We start from the raw sequence: 21,884 nt of genomic DNA, 5'->3' as shown, positions 1-21,884 counted from the left end.
ATCAGGGCAGCAGCGCTGGGAGCGCGGCTCCCAGCGCTGCACGCTACACCCGTAAGGGATGTGGTTTACATGCAGCACTGGGAGAGCTCTCTCCCAGCGCTGCCGCTCTGACTACACTCACACCCGGCAGCGCTTTGAAATTCCAAATGTAGCCATACCCTGAGTTTAGTTCCTTAAGTGCAGATGATTCAGGACTGTGGATCCTCTTGAGCAGTAGCCTGAGGGACTTCCTTGTACTGCATGGGCCACAGCAAGTGAAAAGCTTCGTGTTCCCCAAAGACAATGAAAACAGAAGTTTCCATTCAACACTTTACTGGCGTGAAATCCCCAATGGTGACGAAGTGGAGAGGCCATGGCTTATGTATTGAAAAACTCAGAATGCTGCGTACTGTTTTTGTTGCAAACTCTTCCAGTCTAATGTTCCAGCCACACTGGGTTCTACAGAAACAAAGGACTGGAAAAATCTGGCTAGAAATCTGTCATGCCATGAGAAGGCAGCAAATCATCAGAGAGCATTCCATAGGTGGAAGGAGCTTGAGAGGAGACCATAGATGATCAGCATCAAGAGAAGACTGCATCAGAGTCTCTTTACTGGCAAAATGTTCTGAAAAGGCTCATTGCCCTTGTGAGAGTGCTTGCTACCCACAACCTAGCACTGTGTGGCACTTCAGATTGGCAGTATGTGCCAAACAATGGAAACTTCCTTAAAATTGTGGAGCTGATGGCTGAGTTTGGTGCTGTATTCCAGGAGCATCTAAGAAGAGAACATGACCTATGAAGGAAGGCTGAAAGAATTGGGTTTATTTAGTTTGGAAAAGAGAAGACTGAGAGGGGACATGATAGCAGTTTTCAGGTATCTAAAAGGGTGTCATCGGGAGGAGGGAGAAAACTTGTTCACCTTACCCTCTAATGATAGAACAAGCAGCAAGGGAGATTTAGGCTGGACATCAGGAAAAAGTTCCTAACTGTCAGGGTAGTTAAACACTGGAATAAATTGCCTAGGGAGATTGTGGAATCTCCATCTCTGGAGATATTTAAGAGTAGGTTAGATAAATGTCTATCAGGGATGGTCTAGACAGTATTTGGTCCTGCCATGAGGGCAGGAGACTGGACTCGATGACCTCTTGCGGTCCCTTCCAGTACCAGAGTCTATAAGAGTCACCACCCAAGAAATGTACACACACCACTGCCTTGTAAAAGCAATTCAAAATGAGATCATAGTTACTGGCAACAAGAGTCAAACGGAAGATTGTGGCAGATCTGAAATCAGCAAGCTATTACTATGTTATTCTGGACTGCACACCTGACATCAGCCATATGGAACAAATGTCTTTAATGGTGTGTTTTGTAACAATAAGAGAACCTAGTGAAAATGTCCCTGCAATGGTGACTGTCAGAGCATTTTCTAGAATTTATTGGCATTGATGATACTACAGGAGCTGGTATGATAAGTGTGCTTCTTAAAAAGCTGGAAGATACAGGAATTGCGATAGCTGACGTGAAAGGTCAGGGCTATGATAATGGTGCCAACATAAGAGGAAAGAGCAGAGGAGTGCAGACATGGATCTGAGAGTTAAACCCTTTGAGCTTTTTTTGTCCTGTGCAGTTCTCCTTCATTTAACGTAGTGGTCAGTGATGCAGCATCAGCTTCTAGTGAGGCTGCTGAATTTTTTAATGTAATTGAAAGCATCCATTTTTTTTTCTCTGTATCAACTCACAAGCTATTCCGCTGGGTAGGAAATATAGAAAATGTGGCAAAAGACCAGCTTGGCTTAACCACGAGATCTTGCATGATCTAAAAAATAAAAAGGACTTGTATAAAAAATGGAAACTAGGACAAATTACAAAGGATGAATATAGGCAAACATCACAGGAATGCAAGGGCAAAATTAGAAAGGCAAAGGCACAAAATGAGCTCAAACTAGCTACAGGAATGAAGGAAAACAAGAAGACTTTTTATCAATACGTTAGAAGCAAGAGGAAGAAGACCAAGGACAGGATAGGCCCACTGCTCAGTGAGGAGGGAGAAACAGTAACAGGAAACTTGGAAATGGCAGAGATGCTCAATGACTTCTTTGTTTTGGTCTTCACCAAGAACTCTAAAGGAATGCCTAACATAGTGAATGCTAATGGGAAGGGGGTAGGTTTGGAAGATAAAATAAAAAAAAAACAAGTTAAAAATCACTTAGAAAAGTTAGATGCCTGCACGTCGCCAAGGCCTAATAGAGGAGGTATCTGAGCCTCTACCTATTGTCTTTGGAAAATCATGGGAGACGGGAGAGATTCCAGAAGATTGGAAAAGGGCAAATATAGTGGCCAACTATAAAAAGGGAAATAAAAACAACCCAGGAAACTACAGACCAGTTAGTTCCCTTCTGTGCCAGGGAAGATAATGGAGCAAGTAATTAAAGAAATCATCTGCAAACACTTGGAAGGTGGTAAGGTGACAGGGAATAGCTAGCATGGATTTGTAAAGAATAAATCATGTCAGACCAATCTAATAGCTTTCTTTGATAGGATAATGAATCTTGTGGATAAGGGAGAAGCGGTGGATGTCGTGTACCTAGACTTTAGTAAGACATTTGATATGGTCTCGCATGATATTCTTATCAATAAACTAGGCAACTACAACTTAGATGGGGCTACTGTAAGGTGGATGCATAACTGGCTGGATAACTGTACTCAGAGTAGTTATTAATGGTTCCCAATCCTGCTGGAAAGGTATAACAAGTGGGATTCTCCAGGGGTCTGATGTGGGGCTGGCTCTGTTCAATATCTTCATCAGCCACTTAGATATTGGTATAGAAAGTACACATATTAAGTTTGCAGATGATACCAAACTGGGAGGGATTGCAACTGCTTTGGAGGACAGGGTCATAATTCAAAATGATCTGGACAAATTGGAGGAATGGTCTGAGGTAAACAGAATGAAGTTTAATAAAGACAAATGCAAAGTGCTCCACTTAGGAAAGAACAATCAGTTTCACACATACAGAATGGGAAGAGACTGTCTAGGAAGGAGTACATCAGAAAGGGATCTAGGAGGTATAGTGGACCACAAGCTAAATATGAGTCAACAGTGTGATGCTGTTGCAAAAATAGCAAGCATGATTCTGGGATGCATTAACAGATGTGTTGTGAGCAAGACACAAGAAGTCATTCTTCTGCTCTACTCTGCGCTGGTGAATGTGTTCCATTCACTGTGAACCTGATGGATATCTGACCTAACAGATGCCCTGTCTCCAGTTTCTCTGGTACATAAATTAACTGTGATAAAGGACAGGAGGGGATAATATCTGTCCTAGTGGCCGCAGAGTTGAAGAGATTACAATGGGGCATCTCTCCAAACAGCGTGGCTATGCCCCCAAACTTGCTGATGGGTTGGCTAGTAAAAGGAAATACATTCTAGTGCTGAGTGGATTTCTTGGAAGTCAGATGGTGCATTGAGCTGCTGCATATCCCATACCCCCAGGCACTAGTGCTGTGTCCTGACATTAACCTGCCTCCTATCCCTAATTATGGATACACAGGGGCACTGTTTGGAACCTGATCCCTATGTACCTTCTCCCCTGAGATCCCGGTCGTATCCCTCAGAAGTGGGCGTCTTCAGTGCTGTCGGTATCATAGGTGAAGGAGCAGACTCTAAGGGCTTTGGAACATAAACAAAAATAGTCTCCAGGCAAATGCAAGGAGACTTTATTCCCTCTGTCACTTTTTTTCACTGTGTGATCCCACATGGTTCCATCCTCCTTCCCAATTACTGAATAATGTTACATTGATTTCTCCAGGATGCTGCTTTTTCGAGCCAAATTGTGATGGGACTACTAGCAGCAACTGGCTGAGAGTTGTTGACATCAATGCACTGTTGCATCATCTCCTGTGGAACATGAGGCTCCCAGCTGATCGTGATATCCAAATAGGCAGGCTTCCCTCCCCACTGGAATTCCAGGTCACACCACAGATTGCCTTCAGAACAAGAAAAACAGGAATAGAGAAGCAGGTTGTCCTGTGGCTAGTACAGAGGCATGGGAGTCAGGACCTATGGATTTGAATCCTGGTTCTGCTGCTAACTCCCTGTGACTCAAGCATTACACTTTTTTGGAAGCAAAGTAATGGTATTTTTGGACAAAATCCCAATCACTTGCAGTTAATGAAGGTTTAGTTACACTTTTTGCAGGACCGGGGGTTGTCCATCCTCATAGGGACTTGAGGCTTAATTAATGGTGAAGAGGATTCAGAGCCCGCTTACACTGGGAAAATCAACCAGCTTTTACAGTTTTCACTTCCAGCAGCCTGGGCTGGCTGGTAGCAGTGGAGTGGGAACTGCTTTTAAATGAGTTTTGGAAAGCAATTTTGAATATCATTTTGGTTAGAGCTTTGCCCTACCTACCTGTTCCAGCTGAGTTAATGTGAACTTTTACAGTCTACCATTGAAAAATTATTTTAGGATGTGGTCCACTTCCCTTTGTAGATAGAACCCATAAATTCAAAATACTCCATTAAAAAAAAACAGAGTGCCATTCCCTATGATGACACCATACTGGCTATCTCACTCCATGATGTAACACTGATGACCCCTGTCCTTTCCATTAACGTGCAGTGATAATACGTGCATCTTGACATTTGTGATTAAGACACTGGACTAGGATTTGGTGTCTGCTTTCAGTTCCCAGCTGTAACAGAGTACCTGTGCAAGCACGGACCATAACTTACTCTGTTTGTCCCCATTTTACAGATGGGGACGAGAATACTTTCCCTTCACTATTTAGAATATAAGCTCTTTGGGGCAGGACCTGACTCATTTTGTGTACAGTGTTTAGCAGTATTCAGCTCCCGTCTTAACTGGGGCCACTAGGCAAAACTGCAGTACAACTAAGAATTGGCACCTTTTACACAAATTCCACGTACACATTACCTTACATGGGGAAAAATGAGATCTGCTGGTGCAAAGCTAAGACAATCAGACCACCACGGCCTCCCCTAGCATCCTAGAAATCCCACACAAGGAACAAGCTCACTATTTTCCAGGGTGTAGGTCTGTGCTGCACCAGCTGCTGTACACTGAGAACTTAAAACATTGACATAGATAGATGTATCTATAAGGGGTGTGGATTTTCACCTTTCAAACTAACCTCGGTATAGACAGTGCTAGGTCAATGGAATAATTCTTCAGTTGACTTACCTACCACCTCGCAGGAGATGGTTCTGCTGTCACTGCAGTTAATCCCCTTTCGTTGCTGTAGACTAGAGAGTTTCAGTCCTGGAGTGCCACAGCTGCTGTGGCGCACTGGTGCTGCTGTAGCATGTTAAGTGTAGACATACCCATAGCTCTTTGTATAAGAGGCGTGGTTACACATGACAAAGTTCCTTAGCTACATCATTCCTTTTTAAGGCAAATCTAGTTTTCCACTGTCCTTGTGAATCTCTGAGCCAATGGAATATGTTTTTCATCTAACTCTATGCTTTAATGCAGGGGTCGGCAGCCTTTCAGAAGTGGTGTGCAGAGTCTTCGTTTATACACTCTAATTTAAGGTTTCACATGCCAGTAATACATTTTAACATTTTTAGAAGATCTTCTAGAAGTCTGTAATATATAACTAAACTATTGTTGTATGTAAAGTAAATAAGGTTTATAAAATGTTTAAGAAACTTCATTTAAAATTAAATTAAAATGCAGAGCCCCCCAGACTGGTGGCCAGGATCCGGGCCGTGTGAGTGCCACTGAAAATCAGCTTGCACGTGCCATAAGTTGCCTATCCCTGCTTTAATGCTTTAAGAGCTATGGCTATTATACTGGCTTGACAAGATGTGGAAATTGAAAGGGCTGCCAATCATCATTCCTGGTCTTCCAACATGAGGAAGTTGTTCTAAAAGACCATTAACAGACCAAAGTAAGTGTTATGTTGAAAGGTATTAATGGCTGCCATCTGATGCCTCTTTGATTCAAAGATAATCACAGACCTAGGCCTAGCCTACCCTAAAAAGTTAGGCTGACAGAGGTTCTTGCATTGACCTGTTTGTGCATGTGTCAGTTAGAAACAAATTTTGAGTGCAAATGTAAGCGCCAAGCTACAGCGACAAAGTAAAACCACCTCCCTGAATGATGTAAAGACATGCTCAACCTACTGATGTCCATGCTGTGCGAGGGCAGACACTGCGTGACCTGTGTTGACTCAACAATCCTCCAGCAGTTATTCACATTACCCTATTCCCTGCAACAGTGACCGTTCTGGTAGCAACTGTGACCTACAGTATCTAGGTGCCACGAAGACCGGAAGCCACCCCCTCTTAAAAATACCCTGCATATTTTTGAAATGCCTTTTCCTGATTGCCCAGGTGGCTGAGCACACCTAGCAGATCTTCCTTGTTGTGTGCCACTGGCAACGCTGGCTCCGTGTACTGGATGCATGCTGGCCTGGAGTAGACAAAAGGTATTGGATCTCCTGGGGGAGAAGAAGCTGTCAAGCTCAACTGTGGACCAGCCATAGAAACATGAACATCTATGAAAAGATTGCATGGGAGAAGTCAATGGTGTGTCAAGCATTCCTCCAGGCTCACTGGAAGGAGCAATTAACTACCTTCTGTTCTTTTTATATCTGTGTCTGCTAAATACAATTGAGGGACTGCCCCAAGCACAAGACTGGTCAGAGCTAAGTTCTGTGGACTGAGAGGATTTCCCTGATTGTAAACATGGGTTTTGATATTGGCTTTCCAGGCTGTGTGTGTTAGAAGGAGAAAGCCAGAGGAGAGCCTGTAGAAGCAGGTGAGTTTTTGATCATGAGAGGAAACAAAGCTTCTTGGGAATAGAGCTCGCTGAAGTTGACAACATCCTTGGGGATTTCTGAGCAAGGCAACTGCCTGCTCTTTCTACTGCATGCAGGGAAACAGGACTTGGTGTACACCTATTCTTTATCACTTACATATTGAATTCCCATCCTAAAAGAAACTAACCTGCAAGGCTCCAAATATTGATTAAATGCTTCGGTCTAAGGGGCAACAGTAGCATTTGCTAGAAACTAAAATTATACCTGGATGAAACTAAGGGCCCTCTGCACCTCAGGATTGCAAAACTCTCTGGGGTCCCAAAGTCGGGTATAGTATAGAGCTTCCAGAGCAGATGTGGGCAAACTACAGCGCATGGGACCGTCCTGCTCGGCTCCTGGCCGGGGAACCTAGTCCTGGGCTCCTCCGCCGCTGTCCCCTCTCCCCTGCAGCCGAGTGGGCCGCACTCTGGCCCGCCCCTCCTGCTGGGGAGCGCAGCTGGCTTGGGGAGGGAGGGAGGTTGGATAAGGGGGTGGGATCCTGGGGGGCAGTTAGGGGTGGGTTGGATGGGTTGTGGGTACTGAGGGGGGCAGGAAGTGGGAGGGGGCCGATAGGGGGTAGGGGGCCATGCTGTTTGGGGAGGCCCAGCCTTCCCTACCCGGCCCTCCATACAGTTGTGCAACCCCAGTGAGGTCTTTGGGCCAAAAAGTTTGCCCACCCCTGTTCCAGAGGCATCTTATCTAAGTGGCTCACTGTAGTACTTTAACCCTTGTGTGGAGTGTTACAGCCTTAGGGTAAAAATTGTTTGTTCTTTTTCTGTAATGACTATACTAAGATGCTGCTGGGTTATATTCTGCTGTAATGGCAGCCTGTCTTACAGCCCTGTGGGTAACATTTCAGAAATCTGTAAAGGGTTAAACCAATGGTTTTCAAACTTTGTATTGGTGACCCCATTCATATAGCAAGCCTCTGTGTGACCCCCCCCTTATAAAATAAAAAAAGGGGGGTAATTTAATTTAATGGGGGGCTGTCCCTAAGGAGCTGACTACTCAGTGATCTGCGTGTAACCATCTTGCAACCTCTTGAGGGATTCACGACCTCCAGTTTGAGAACCCTGGGTTAAACTGAAGAACTGTTTGCCAAGGGACCAAGATTCGGTGATGCTTTGTTTTCCGTTTCTTGAAAGGTGTCCAATGGCATTGGTCACTGTTTATTTGAAAATGCCTCTAAATTTGTGGGACTTTCTTCTGGTGTTTTTTAAAGGCTTAGCTTTATATACTAAGATGTACCACAATGAAATGCTAATAGTCAAAATATTCCTGATCGCAGATCTGTAAAAATTTCTGTTAAAAATCTGTCCCTATTCTGAAACCATTGATCCTTATCGTATAAAAACAGATGTCAAAATCTGACCTTTTTTAATGCCTTGATTGCCTGCAATCCATATGCAGTTTTTAATTGTCATGATGCAGTAGCAGAGCTTATGCAATCATCTGAGACTGCTTGAGGAGCTTGACAAATCAAGTTGATTTCTAGTTGAGAAATGTTACTAGTGCAGAGGCTGAAGTTAACATTCCTCACTTGGGAATTCATACTGGTATTGTCATTTGTGTATTCAGTGTTTTAAGAGCTTGATGAAGCAAAGTAACCTTTTGTGCCTGTTAATGGTTAACCTAGAACAGGGGTAGGCAACCTATGGTTCTGCACACAAGCTGATTTTTAGTGGCACTCACACTGCCCGGGTCCTGGCCACCAGTCTGGGGGGCTCTGCATTTTAATTTAATTTTAAATGAACCTTCTTAAACATTTTAAAAACCTTATTTACTTTACATACAACAGTAGTTTAGTTATATATTACAGACACAGAAAGAGACTTTCTAAAAACATTAAAACGTATGACTGGCACCTGAAACCTTAAATTAGAGTGAATAAATGAAAACTTGGCACACCACTTCTGAAAGGTTGCCGACCCCTGACCTAGCAGCTTTCCAGAGAGCACTCAAACAACAAAATATAAAGCAGCTGATTAGTCTCTTTCTGTCCATTATTAGGCTACATTAGTGATTGGCTATCTTTTTGTGCCATAACTATATATATCATTTGTAGAAATATTGAACTGAATTCTAAATCACTGCCCTGATGCGCCATTACCAGCCAGCCTTTTTTCAGTAGGCACTGCAGCAGTCTGGGCCTTTAGGTGGAACTTGGAGGACAGTGATGATGAACTGATGAGTTCTGGAAGGCCAATTCCAAGCTTAGGAGTGGCATGCCAGAATGCATGGAAATATTTTGAAAGTGACAAAGCAGACATATGAAACTGACCTAATTAGCAGGGTTGAAAACTAGAACACGCGGCAGGTTAGATGGGCTTGTCTACAGTGCCCCAGCTTGTTGTTCAGTAACTTGCTGCGTGGACACTGCTATGGCGCACTGAAAGTCCCAAAGAGTGGCTTGGCTTGCTTTTAAGTGTAGAGACATTACTAGGTGGCAAGCTTGTGTGCTATAGAGTCACACCTTGTTTTGCTGCAGAGTAACTTGCTGTGTATACAAGCCCAGAGTTCAGCAGGGCTTTGCAAGTGTTAAGTTCAAACTTGAACTGGGGAGGAAAGAGAAGGAACCAGCGGAGGGATTCAAAAGGGGTGACATGATCGAAAAAGGAGACAAGGTGTTCGATCTTAATAAGTGCATTTTATGTGGACTGGATAAGGTAAAATTGCAATCGAAGGTCAGTAAGGCAGAGCTTAGAAGAAACCAGATGGGAAATAGGATGTGAACAAGCTTCAGCTTTAGGGATAGAAAGGCTGCATCTTGGTTAGGAAGGATTTGGTTGTGGCTTGAGGGGTTGTGCTAGAGAGGGAGGAGTTTTGTGCAGGTCAGAAGCCTGAGTGACTGATGGTATTCAGTGGCAAAAAATTGGGGTTACAGCATGTTAGTTTAAACTGGCAGAGACACGTTTTGGAAAGAGTGTCAGAGGCTGTCACGTCTGATTCCCCACTCTGGCACTTCGAGTGCAGAAAGTGGGAGCCCGCAAGGACTCTAAAAAATTAATACTGGCCATTCCAGGCTTGTATTAAACTTCCAGGGTTACAGCTTTTCTCTGACCTTGGATAGGTAGATGCTGCCACCACCCAAGTGCAAAACCCCTTTGAGAGACCAGAGGGCACACTTGGGAATTCCTTCCTGTGGGGTACCCTCAAGCCCTTTTCATCCACCCCGCCCCCTGGAGAGCTGAAAAGAAAAATAAAGGAAATCAGCTGTTGCCACCAGCTAATTAAACAACATACGTACAAACCTCTTAGGACACAAAAATCCAATCCTGTTCTTAAAATGGGTAAATTTTATTAAAAGCAAAAAGAAAATATATCTGGAAACTCAGGCTATTGCTAGCTTTAAAAAAAATCACTTACAAGGATTATGCATCAAGAATAATGTTCTTGATGTCCAGCTTAAAGGTTACAGGTGAAACAAAAGCATTTGAGGTTAGCACAGAGGAGTCTACAAGCCATAAAGAAATAAAGAGAGAAACCTGATCGTGTCTTCCTAGACATTTCCTGATCTACTTACTTATCTGGGGTTTCAAATGAGTAGTTTCTAGGTATAATACCAATGAATTTTCATACCTGGCCCCGAGCTTCTTACAGCATAACTCTGCCCTGTCTGCTTCTCCCTGAGAACAACAGACAGACAAAAAAGGAGTATTGTTTCAATTTTAAAAAGTTCTAGTAGTCCCATTGGCTCTTTTGGCCAGGTGCCAACTCACTACTTTTAGCCCTTTACAGGTAGAGCAATTAGAGAACAGCAACTAAGAGGGATTTTATAGCTACTGGCTCGCTGGGTGTCCATAAAAGGGAGCTCTTCCCTCCCCACCCCCTTTCATTTATCACAGAGGCAGAATGGGTGAAGAGGAGTCCGGGAGTGTAGAAACATTTACAAGTAATCAGTACAGCAATAATAGCTGAAAACATGTAACAATACATGAAACGTGTAACGAAACATGAAAACAATAGCAGCTGAAACCACCCAGAGATGGTGTAGACTAAGAGGAGGAGGTGGCTACTAGTACAGCTCTGTGTTGCCTAGGGGGCAATAGGAGAGATGAAGAGGATCAGCCAGAAGACACTGAATAACTGAGCCTTCAAAAGCAGAAGCAGGAGAAGAGAATAATATTATGGAAACCCAGTTGAGGGTCTTTGAGGGTGGTGAAATCATGCTGTTTGATGCTAAAAAGGCAGAACTACAGAAGAGAACAAATTTGTAATGGAGGAAGTCCATGTGGTCACTGAGGACTGAGGGCTTGGCTACACTTGCAGATGTAGAGCGCTGGGAGTTAAGCCAGCCTTTGGAGACCGCAGCAGGGAAAATGCTGCCGTGTGTTTACACTATCTGCTGAAAATGCACTAGCGGAGCCACATTAGCAGCTCTTGCAGCGCCACAAAGAGCAGTGCATTATGGTAGCTATCCCAGTGTGCAAGTGGCTGCAGCATGCTTTTCAAATGATGGTGGAGTGGAGTGTGACAGGAAGTGTGTTGTGTGTATGTGGGGGGAGAGACAGTGTGTTTTGGGGGGCAGAGAGTGTCAGCATACTGTCTTGTAAGTTCAGACAGCAGCTGACCCCCTCCCCCACCTCTCTCTCACATTCACAAGGGCAGCATTCCACAGTAATGGTTTGCTTTGTCCTGGAGCAGATAAACATGCTGGCTGCCAGAAATGGAGCTTTGAAAGGGGATATCCACATGCCTGTAGCAGAGTTCAAAACAGTGACAAGAGTAGCCACTTGACTTCGGGGGATTATGGGACGTTTCTGGAGATCAGTTACAGCACAGTAATGCAACTTGTTGTCCATACTGACACCTGGGCATTTCTGCTGGGGCACAGCAAGTGTTATGCTTTTCATGGAGGTGGATTACCAGGAGCGCTTCAGCTGCAGAGTCCAGGCACTCTACATGCTTTGCCAGTGTGGACATCTCAGGAGTTAGGGCGCCTAGGGCTGATTTAATGTACTCTAATTTGCAAGTGTAGCCAAGCCCTGAGTCATGCAATAGCAGTTGAGTGGTTGGAATCTGGAACTGAGCCAGGATTGGGGTTTATTTTAATAGGGTGGACTTTGTGCTGAAAGAGAAGGGTAAAGAGTCAAGTGGAGGGGAGAGGAGTGGGAGGACTTGACAAGTCTGCAGAGGCGAGGGAGGTGGCAGAAAAGTGAAACTGGTGCATTTGGTGTGAGGGGTAATGTTAAATGAGATAACTTAGCGGTTGATGAGAGGAAACTCTGATATGGAGAAAGATGCAGGGGCAGTGTTTAGCTATGCAGCCTTGTCTTCACTGTTTTGGTGAGTGGGGGAGTTGATGGGGTTTGAAAGTCAATTAAGGAAGTGTGGGTAAGATGGGGGAAATTAAGAGATAAGACTGGAAGTGTGGAAGCTGAGCCCATGTGGATTAAGGTGGCAGGCTGACTACAGGGCAGAGCCAGGTGTCAGGTCAGAGGAGGTAGTTGACAGCTGTGGGGGAGGGAAGAGAGGGTGAGTAGTTTGATGCAGTGTTGCTTGGAATAGGGAAGAGATAACAAGTGGGAGAGAAGCATGCCCACTATATCTGGGAGTAATAATGGGTTATGGGGAGGAGAAGCCACGAAGAGTGGAGCTGCAGGGGAAGCGTAAGATGGGGAAATCCTGGCTTCAGTGAGGGCAAGGAGATGTGGGGAGTAAAAATAAAATGTGAATGATATTGGTTTTTTAGATGAAACAGGTATTTGAGAATGGGGAAGGGTGAGAATGGAGGTGAGGCTGCAGATTATGGGGTGAAATATACTGGGCTGTTGGCTGGCAAGGGTTGGCTGGTGGTGGAGGGAATGCTGGCTTGAGAGATATGACACCAAAGGGGGGAAAGGGGGATTGCAAAATAGGAGAATATAGGGGTGAGGGTGGATTGGCAGTAGGTGGCAGAGCCTCTTGTGGAGGGGATGATGAGATTGAGGAAGAGCTGACAAAAGGATAGGAGGGAAGGGAAAATGAAGATTAGGATGGTACAAAGACCATGTCTATATGTACAGTACTGCTGCTGCATGTGTGGTGATGATGCTCTATGCCGACGAGAGAGCTCTCCCATCTGCATAAAACTACCTCCGCAAGTAGTAGAAGCTGTGTTAGTGGGACGAGCTCTCCCACGGATATAGCGCTGTGCACTCGAACGCTTATGCTGGCATAATTTACGTTGATTGAGGGTGCTTTATTCACCTCCCTGAGTGACATAAGTGATGCCAGCATAAGCTAAATGACTGCTGATGAAGTGATTTGACAAAGATTAGGCAGAGGATTATTAGGCAGCAGTTATTTAAATTATTGAAGAAGCCCCCTGGACACTCAGTCTGAGTTTGTTGAACATTTACATGTTTCAAAGCCATGAGTCCTGGAATTACTCACCTGTAAGGCCCAAGATATTTAACTTTGGTAAACTGAGAGATGCCTGTCTGGGATTTCTATAGAAATCCCCTGTAAGAGTAAATGGCCTCTTTTACAATTAGAGCGCTCACAATAGAAGTGTAAAACAAATTGAGCCTTGTTCTGGCAATGTTCTGTTAGTATGAATCAGGCTAAAAGAAGGTGTAAACATACTGAACAACAAGTGCATGTAATGTTTAAGCTCTAATTCAGTGACGGGGCCGGTTAGGATAGGAGAAGGCTAAAATAGCACAGATGACTAGGTTATTGTTTAGTAGGCGGTAGTGTAGATTTCAAGTCAGCTACTAAACGAACAATAGAAACAGGTATATAATGTTCAGTGCCTCCTATCAGTTGCCTTCTTTTGTGTAGCAGTATGGGACTTGAGCCATTGCCATCAAGACGGAGATTTAAAGCCCTCTACTCACTTAGGTAGGACATTGGAGATTTGTTGGGATGTTTTTCTGAGCTGCTCTTGTTGGCATTGGTGCACTTTTATATTGGATATTTGCATCTGAGTCCTGACTCCCATGTTTAACTCCCCCACCCCATTAATTTAGACCATTCCAGAGAGCTATGGAAGTGTGCGCAACCCAGAGGTAGTCCTGGAAATGAGTAGCTTGAGGTCAAGAAGCTTGATAGCTACCCTTAAACTGGACCGTGAATATGCACAAACGGCTGTGGAGGGGACAGGCTTTATTATATTGCTCAGGCAATTGAGAGGATATGATAGATTTTTATACAGGTTGCTACGTATAAATGAGTTTACCTTTAGTGGTGGTGTTGCTAAAATACCCAAGGTATAACATTTCATATCAATATGTGGACCTAGATCAACACTACACAATGCTGACCTGACCTGTACACTAGTTTTATAAGACAGATCAGTGACTTGGCAGAGAGAGGATTTTCTACACATGCTCAAAAATGCTTGGCATGTCAATGTTGGCAAACCCCCTTTGACTGTTTAAATATTTGCAGCATGAGATGACTGCAGCACTAGCTTGATGCTGCTTTATTAAAGGAAGATGTCTGTGGTGGTTGTACATGTGGTTGGCAGTTGCCAACTTTCACGTGGTAAATAAGCACCCTGACTTTCACAATAAAACAAAAATCAAGCTAATCCCTTTTGAAAACAAGTCAATCCCAAAGAACCCCAACACTCTGTGATTAGATCCCCCCCATGTGCAATCTAGGACTGTGGTGGGCCCACTGTGCACCCCTGACTCTTCCCCCCCCCCCATCCCTGCTTGCCTGGAGCCGATCCACCCCCCCCCCCCCAGGGCAACAAGCTGCAATGAGCTACAAGCCAAAAACTAGCCAACAAGCAACTAAGAAGCCAGTTAAGCCAAAAACAAGCCCGATTTCTGCGCTTTTTCCTGCAGGTTTGGCATGTCTGGGCTGTTTCAAGCACTTAAGCAGTTTAAAAACTGGAAGTTATCTTAGAGTCCTGTCTTACACCAGCTTATATAAGATGTCATCGCCAGGTAGAATTTTGCATTCTGTATGTTCAAACACCTACTTTGAAACCAGCCGGCTGCCACTTGGTAAGGAAATTAAATACCATCTTTCTTAGCGCACGTCCAGACTAACCCGCGGCATCGGCGGGTTAAAATGGATTGCTCGGGGATCGATATATCGCGTCTAGTCTGGACGCTATGTATCGATCCCCGAGCGCGCTTACATCGATTCCGGAACTCCATCAACCCGAACGGAGTTCCGGAATCGACACGGAGAGCCGCGGACATCGATGCCGCGCCGTCCAGACGGGTAAGTACCTCGACTTTAGAAATTCGACTTCAGCTATGTTATTCCCGTAGCTGAAGTTGCGTATCTAAAATCGATTTTAATACCTAGTCTGGACGTGGCCTTAGAGTGTATGCCAGTGGAATGTACCTGAGCCTGTCATTCAAATACTTGAGCCATTTGAAGAGCTGTAGAGAGGTTCAGGCAGAGTCAGCATTTTTGAGGGTCTCTGCATGGTCAACTCATGAATATGAAGTAGTACGACAAAAGACATAGATAGCATGTTCAATCAGAAGTTGTATTTGAAAGGTTTGACCACGTAGAGTCCAAATAAGGCTTAACAGTGGCATGTAGGTTCTATTCCCTGCTGTCAATTTAATCCTTTGATGTAAATTTTCGAAATGCAGAAGCTGCCACATTTAAATAAATGCTGTATAATGGCAATATCCAAGATGAGGAATTTATCAATGCCCTTGTCTTGAGGGAGTGGAGGAGTTTTGCTGGGGAGCTAACCACGAGCTGAGTTATTATTAAAAGGCTATTTTATGTGTACTGAACACTCAGATTGGAACAGCAGGTTGGTGAGAAGCTGATTTCTTCAAATGCGTTTTTGTTTATCATCATCTAAAAGAGTTAAACTGCCTAGAAAACTTGTCTTGAAACTGAATGCAGTGACCAATCAAGTACTGCAAAATGTCACTCAAATGCTGTTTTCAAAAGCCCCATTTTAAATTAATGTTCTCATAATCTCTCCTAAACTAGTTCACAATTCATATATTAATGTATGTACAGGGTTTTAACTTTTCTCTTTGGGGAGAGGGACTTTCCTCTTTCATGCCCCCCATATGGGAATTGGCCAACAATATATGGGAAGGTTTCTTTTGGTAGCCAAAAGAAATTGAATCTAACACTAAGTGGAATTGTAGCTTAGCTATAAATACAGTCAACCCCTCAAAATTAAGGCATTTGTACTTCAATCACCCATCACTTCCCAGTAGAAGTACTCCAAAACTCCATCAAACCTGCATTCTAAAGTTTATAGGATCCTCATCTGTGTCTTCCCTGCATTTTTCTTTTCATGTTTGCTCTCTACTTCTGCTGTATCTAAACACCAGAAATAGGAAGGTTAGAGATACTCATTTAGAACAGATTGAGTCTTCAGACAAGTAGTGACAGTCCTTCAAATTCTGTGAAGCAGTTTGGATTTTCTTCCCTTCCTCTATAGGCAGATTTACTATATGTATATTTTACTAGAGTTGTCAAAGCTTGTCTTTAAAGTGTTGCTAGAATTTCTTTCAACAAAATGGCTGCTTTCCTCTTTTTTAGGTTTCCCTTACTATCAAGATATCAGTAGCTTTTTGACTACCTTCTAGTGAGCAGTAGGCAACCTTCTTTCTAGCTCTAAACATGTACAGTTAACATGTCTTGTGTGATAAATCTATTTTGGCTGTCCTCTCAAACATTGTTTGAATATAAATCTAATATTGGAACACAAGTTAGTTTTTCCCTTGCTTGCCATCTGTTTCTGGCTGCTTTATTTGGTTATTAAAATGTATTTTTGTAAACAGGAGATGTCCTTATAACCCAGTTCTTCCTGCTACTGCTTCAGACTAAATCCTATCTTTGCATCATCACAGCCTGCCTGTAGCGAATGTTTCTGGTGGCACAAACAAAGGATTATTATCGTGTGCGCAAGAGAAGTAACTCAACGAATAGAGGAACAAGGAAGCAAGATGATATGCGGTTGATGTCTATTAAAATGCATCAGTTTAACTGTCCTGTAAAGTTCCAATTCATTGTATAGGGAATAAAAGAGCAATAAGAGTAAGTAAATATATGTTCATACAGTAGTAGCAGTGTTAAAGCATTGCACAGTCAGGTTTCACAATGAAAGTAACTTCCTTCAAAAACGTAGTCTGAGGCATCAATTGCACAGATTATTTTTTTGGGGGGGGGGTAACTTTATATTGGGCTGCTAGTAGTCCCTTTTAAAGTAGCACAATCCTTAAAGCCAAAGATTTTCACATCTGCAGTTAATTGTGCCTAAAATAACATGTTGATTGTTACCAAATTAAGCCTTTAAAACTTTTCTACTCCCTGGTTTCCAGGGTGCTGTATTGCTTAATTCATGGACAAAGATTTTACTTCTGCTAATACAGTAGGGACAAAGGGGCAAAGATGTTGTGGCCTGCCTTCTGTATCAACAAAACAACTAGCTAAGTTTTAAATCTTGAATTTTTGCTGTGGAAAACAGAACCTAGTGTTTTGGATCTGGTAGGAGCTTGGTGTGCTGCTAGTAAATCTTTGACTACATTTGATTAATTTGGTAGTGAAGTAGCTAAGGGAAACTGAACCCCAGCAGGTTTGTAGAGGTGAACCACTTTTTTCTGACTGCAAACACATTGCAACATACTGGGCCTGTAATGTGACATTAGTGTCACAGGTATAATTCTGGTGTAGCATACCCTTTAGTGACACTGAAGTCTTCCACTATTGAAGGAAGAGAGGAAAAGAGTTTCTCTTCATTGTTACATTGCTGAAGATGTCTTGGGGACCCTGACTTAGAGGATTTGCTGTAGAAAGCTGCAGTGCCACTTCGCTGGGAAAAGAGCAGAATCCATAAATGAAACTAATTCATCTTTCAGTCTTTCAAAATACTTACTGTAAAATGTCAAGTCAAACAAAATTTTTTCACCAAAGTGCAATCTGTATCCAAAGCATTTAACTAAAAATTGTTGCTGATCTTCAAAATAGAATAGCCACTGGTCTTAAGATGCCTGATGCGTCTGTATCCACACTGTCCTCCTGCTTTCCCTCCTGTGCTACACAATTTATTACAAAAAGGGCCTACCTATCTGCTGCTGCTGTCCCAAGTTGATATCTGAAGTGCTTAGTGGGAACTCGCAGAAGTGTGAATTTAGTGGTCCAAGGGCCTGGTGGGTGCTGTAGCAGAGGGAGGAAAGTACTTCAAGATAATTAAGACCATCTTCGCACCTTAAGGGGGGAAAAAAATAGGAAAACATTGCTTCCTTGTGCATCCTTCTGACAAATTCACTGCAACAGGAAATATCGTAGATTACATTTGTAAAAAGGCTACATGTTCATAGAATCATAGACTATTAGGGTTGGAAGGGACCTCAAGAGGTCATCTAGTCCAACCCCCTGCTCCAAGCAGGACCAATCCCCAGATTTTCACCCCAGTTCCCTTAATGGCCCCCTCAGGGATTGAACTCACAACCCTGGGTTTAGTAGGTCAATGCTCAAACCCCTGAGCTATCCCTCCCCCCTCCATGTTGTTGGAGATTTGCTTAGAATTCGAGTGCAAGGCAAAGCTAACTGTCTTTGATTTAAACAATGTGTTTTATTTTAATGTGTGATGATGCTGGGATGATTAGCTGGAGAAAACCATATATGGCATTTGTCTGATATGCTTGGCAGGACAAGTTTTGGTGATTGTAAATTTTGAAATTGTAACTTGTGGCCTAGGTAGTCTGGTGGTAAAATCTACTCAAACACCAAAAGGGCAGTGTCACAGAGGGTCGCCCTTTCAAGGGAATTAGGGACCAGTCTTTCCATGATGGGCTCTGATAAGGGGAATGAGCCAACCCAGATCCACCCAGGTGACTGTATGGAAGTTAACTCTTTAGGGAACACCTGGGCTTAATAAAGGCTTACGAGGGTTCAGTCAGCCCCAGAATGCAGAGGGGATGCTCTTAGCTCATCAGAAAAAGGAACCTAGGAAACCTCCTCCTGCAGAGAGCAGGTTCCAAAAGGGCTACAAGTGAGAGAGCCCTAGGAAGGCCCAGTGCCAACAACAGGATCTTGCCAGACAGTAGCAAGAGGCCCAGGTCGTTGGGGAACTGCATGCTGCTCCAGAGAAGAGCTGCATCAGCTTGACCTCTGCAAGGGCCCTGAGTCTGCAAAAGGAACCCTTCCCAAGGTGATGGCAGGAGGCCTGACTCCAGAAGAGGGTCCCAGGTTGTGAGGGCATTAGTAGTGAAGAGCCTGGATAGAGGACTCATGCAGAAGACAGACTGATAGTAAGTTGGATATTAGGAAAAACTTTTTCACTAGGAGGGTGGTGAAGTGCTGGAATGGGTTACCTAGAGAGGTGCTGGAATCTCCTTCCTTAGAGGTTTTTAAAGTCAGGCTTGAGAAAGCCCTGGCTGGGATGATTTAGTTGGGAATTGGTCCAGCTTTGAGCAGGGGATTGGACTAGATGACCTCCTGAGGTCCCTTTCAACCCTGATATTCTATGATTCACTCACCTACCCCCAAGCTAGGATACAGGGAGTGAAGACTTGATTTCATGTCTATTTGGCCTTTGATTAAATAAACTGCACTCCCAAAGAGGCAACAGTAGCATTATACAAGTCTCACTGAATTTATTGATAGCCCACAAGGGGAAACTAAGGCAGGGACACATTAGCTGCTCCACACTGGGCTGCCAGGAGAACATAATAACGGCCATACTCGGTCAGATCAGTGGTCCCTCTAGTCCAGTATCCTGTTTTCTGACAATGACCAGTGACAGATGCTTCAGAGGGAATGAACAGAACAGAGCAATTTATTGAGTGATCCATCCCATCGTCCAGTTCCAGTTCCTGGCAGTCCAGGGTTTAGGGACACAGAGCATGGGGTTGCATCCCTGACCATCTTCATTAATAGCTGTTTGTGGCCCTATTCTCCATGAACTTATCTAATTGTGTTTTGAATGAATATATATACTTTTGGCCTTCACAACATCCCCTGGCAACTAGTTTGATAGGTTGACTGTATTGTGTGAAGAAATACTTCCTTGTGTTTGTTTTAAACATGCCGCCTATTAAGAACCGGGGTCACCCAATTAAATTATGTGAAGGGGTAAATAACATTTCCTTATTCACTTTCTCCACACCATTCATGATTTTGTAGACTATCATATCCCCCTTAGTTGTCTCTTTTCCAAGCTGAACAGTCACAGGCTTTTTAATCTCTCATATGAAAGCTGTTCTGTACCCCTAAACATTTTTGTTGCCTTTCTCTGCACCTTCTTCAATTCTAATATCTTTTTTGAGATGGGGTAACCAAAACTTTATGCAGTAATCAAAGTAAGGACATACAATGGATCTATATAGTGGCATTATGATATTTTACTGTCATCTTATCTATCCCTTTCCTAATGGTTCCTAACGTTCTCTTGGCTTTTTGACTGCTGCTGCACACTGAGTGGATGGGTAGTTCTCTGAAAACATGATTTCTTCAAGATCTTGAGTGGTAACTTCTAATTTAGATCCTATCATTTCGTAAGTCTATTTGCAATTTTTTCCAACATTCATTACTTTGCATTTATCAACATTGAATTTCATCTGCCATTTTGTTGCCTAGTCACCCAGCTTGTAACTCTCTGCGATATGCTTTGGCCTTAATTATCTTGAGTAATTCTGTCATGTGCTAAAGTTGGCAGCTCACTACCCCCTTTTCTAGATCATTTATGACTATGTTGAACAGCACTGGTCCTAGCACAAATTCTTGGGGGACTCCACTATTTCTCTACTGTGAAAACTAACCATTTATTCTTGCCCTTTCTTTCTTAGCTTTTAACCAGTTACCGGTCTGAGAGGACCTTCCCTCTCATCCCGTGACTCCTTTCTTTGCTTAAGAGCCTTTGGTAAAGGACTTTGTCAAAGGCTTTCTGGAAGTCCAAGTACACTATATCCACTGAATCATCTTGGTTCACAGGCTTGTTGACTCCTTCAAAGAATTATAATAGATTGATGAGGCATGATTTTCCTTTACAAAGGCTGTGTTGACTCTGTCGTGCAGCGCAATGCCAGTGTTGACACAGATGCTCTGAGGGCAAGCTCTCACGCTATAACAGGCATCTATTTTAGTGTTCAGTTACTACAGGAAATATTTATGGTTATATTGGACATAATTATGTGATTATCTCCTGTCTGTTCAATACTTGCATCACCCCAGTACTTCAAGGGCTTTTCCTGTCATTCCCATCCACTAAGAAATGGATCTTAACCCACTTTGATTTTGCTTGCACTAAACAGAGAATATCTGTGGGATGTTAAGATAACTGTTGTCCAGAGCTTCCTGAAGAAACATGATTGGGTTGTTGTGAGTTTATGTATCTAGGGTCCGAGTTGATCATGTGAGAAGGGAAGTGTAAGAAGATAATGAGTCTTGTCCCTTCTGTAACAGCCACGGTATGCTTTCAGACACCTGGTGGTTGGTTGATCCTAGTCTGTGGGATATCATTAAATTACAGATCATATGTGATGGGGACCGCATCCTTAAAGAAATCTCTCCCAAACCCCTCTTCTGGCCTTCAAACTCTCTTCCAACCTTGCCAAGTTCAGCATCAGAAGTAAGCTTCATGTAGATTAGGACCTACCAAATCAAAGTGATACCAGACCCTACCATAACAAATGCAAAGCCGGCGGACATATTTCCACTGCTGTGATGAACAATACCTGCCACAACATACTTTTTAAGATCTCTGGGTCCTACCCATGCATATTACAACATGTTGTGTACCTCATACAATGCACTAAATGCTCCAATAACTGTGGGTGAAATCAAACAGTCATTATGATCTCGAATGAACTCTCTCAGAAAAATGCTAAAAGACAAAAACACTATAATCTGTGGGTGACCATTTTTTATACAGTCGCTCAACCTCTGATTTCAGTCCTCATCCTCAAAGGAAACCTGCATACCACCTTCAAAAGACAAGCCTGGCAGCTTAAATTCATATTTTTGCTAGATACTAAAAATCATGGTCTTAACAACACTGGATTTATGGCTTATTACAACAGTCTGTAACCCACTAACCCAATTTTTTTGTCCTATGACTTGCAGGGGTGTTAACAAGCCACTTCACCTTGATTAAGCAGCAAAGAGTCCCTGTGGCACCTTATAGACTAACAGACGTATTGGAGCATGAGCTTT

General features: G+C 43.3%; 1 protein-coding gene across 3 annotated transcripts in view; it reads left to right on the top strand.

Annotated features, from left to right (window-relative positions):
- Positions 1 to 21,884, top strand: part of ARIH1 (ariadne RBR E3 ubiquitin protein ligase 1) — a 134,967-nt gene that overhangs the window by 19,873 nt on the left and 93,210 nt on the right. The window lies entirely within an intron of this gene.

This window comes from Gopherus flavomarginatus, chromosome 9, assembly GCF_025201925.1.
Source record: "Gopherus flavomarginatus isolate rGopFla2 chromosome 9, rGopFla2.mat.asm, whole genome shotgun sequence".
Classification (NCBI taxonomy): domain Eukaryota; kingdom Metazoa; phylum Chordata; order Testudines; family Testudinidae; genus Gopherus; species Gopherus flavomarginatus.
Note: the sequence above shows the minus strand (reverse complement) of the source record. Positions and strands in the feature narration are given on the sequence as shown.